The sequence below is a fragment of the Penaeus monodon genome, chromosome 24 (assembly GCF_015228065.2).
Source record: "Penaeus monodon isolate SGIC_2016 chromosome 24, NSTDA_Pmon_1, whole genome shotgun sequence".
Lineage (NCBI taxonomy): Eukaryota > Metazoa > Arthropoda > Malacostraca > Decapoda > Penaeidae > Penaeus > Penaeus monodon.
The window spans coordinates 13,434,801-13,436,811 of NC_051409.1; the positions used below are offsets into that span (position 1 = coordinate 13,434,801).

Genomic DNA, 2,011 nt, shown 5'->3' on the forward strand with positions numbered 1-2,011 from the left:
CAGCTATTATGTGCTATTAGCTAAGCATGTTGCCATCTAAGGTGTTCCTACCTTTACAATAATGCAATTGGGGGTTTTTATAATTATGCTACCAACAAATGGATCATAAAGCTGAATTATTTTGATTTTTTGTATAATGCTTTTACTCAAAATTAGAATGATCTCACACCTCCCTTTCCCTGAAAATGCTCCACAAGGAACACCATTCTAATAATACCACTACGTATTGTAATATGGAAACTTCCTAACTTTACCGCTCATCTTGATGTGTGGGTTCAGTGATGCCCTCTGGATTTGCCAACCCCCTTAATAATGAGATGCTCCACATTGGCCTCAAAGCACAAATTTTTGCAGCAACATCAGGCTCCATGTTCAAGTTAAACCATCCGTCCAGCCGAACCTGAACAGTACAAATTTATATTAAATACTTTATATTACTGATATAAATTTCTTGCCCCAAACTACATTTTAAACAACCTCCATTCATGCTATTCAGTTTCATAATCTATCAAGAACAAACACCTAACAATAATATTTCTGTTACCAAATGTCAAAGATATAAGGAAACACTTACAACACCTTCAACTGCTTCAACTTCCCCCTACTCCAAACAGGATCAGATGAATTTGGGGTTACCATTGTCATCTGCTTGCAGGAAACAGCACGGTTCTTATCTAGTTTGTGAGAGAATAAAATTTAATACTTGAGTTGACAATTATTTTTGTTAGGCTGTAAATGTAGTCTCCACATTCCTCAACTGTCAATTATTTTTAAATAAAAATGAAATATGCCCAACCTTACCTTCTCACCAAACCACAAGAAAGGAGATGGGAAGACGTTTCTCTTGTTGTTGCAGTTGACAGAAGACTTGTGAATCAGTGCTGCCCTTTTGGGTTCTGTGGTTAGCACCTGCAGGGAAAAAATTCGTTAAAAATATTTATATACCATACGCCCCAAATTTTCTTTTTGTAATAAGATTTATATATATATCAATACAAAACAAATTACAACAGTGATACATTTAAAGAATATATCCCTTCCGCTTCTCTTTATGTGCACAAACATTTGGATAGTGACCAAGGGTGAGAAGTGCAACCACCAAAGTCCAATTTTGGGGTCAGGGCCATAGAAGTTGTAGGACTGTGGCAGTAAACACTCTTCTGGGAATCCTGCACTTACAAGGAGCTCCTTCAGCTGGTTCTGAAATAATATTTACTTATAATAACCAACTGTTTTGGTCTGGCATTCTCTTGACTCAACTTTGCAATATTCCAAGCAGTCTGAAATAAACTTGTAGTCACAAACCTTGGCTTCCCCAAATAACCCGGAGAGTTGGCATAGAGAGTCCTTTGTAGTCACAGAAGCTGATTTCAGCAGCCTCCCCCCCAATCTGGCCTCCTCCCAGGAAGTGAAAGCACTCAGAGCTGCTATGTGATCACTTTTACCTATTACCAGCAAAGGCTCTTTTGGGAAAGGACTCAACCTCTTATGTTTGGTGCTGTAAGAATCACATATTACACATTTTTAGTATTATTCAATTACCTGGCTTGTACTTTTATATTCTAATTTAATAATGGTTGCTTTCTTTTTTCATGTCTTTTGTAGGATTTCATAACATTTGTGTTCCGTCTTCATTTCCCTTATGCTCTACTAACACTAAAAACACCCAAACTAAATCTAAAGAAAATAAAATAACAGCAATAGCCATGAAAAACACGCTACCCAAAGATGTACTTACGAATGATGAAGATTCAGGGGAAATGGAATTTTGTGCTGCAATAGTGCACATGGCATCCCACAAAGAATATACAGCCTAAAATCACCATCTTCCAAGATGAGGTTCTATTGGGGAGGCGAGCCAAGATTCGACCCAATGGAGTCAACTCGTCATCACGTCCATAGCAATTCATTTCTAAAAGAAGACCAGAAAAATATTTTCATGGAGGTCAGTCAACTAAATACTGGTTTTTAATATCATTTTAGAACGAGCCCAATTAAAAGAATGCTCCCA

General features: G+C 37.2%; 1 pseudogene; it reads right to left on the reverse strand.

Moving 5' to 3' along the window:
• The window catches only part of LOC119588862, a 22,879-nt pseudogene that overhangs the window by 2,703 nt on the left and 18,165 nt on the right, over window positions 1-2,011 (reverse strand).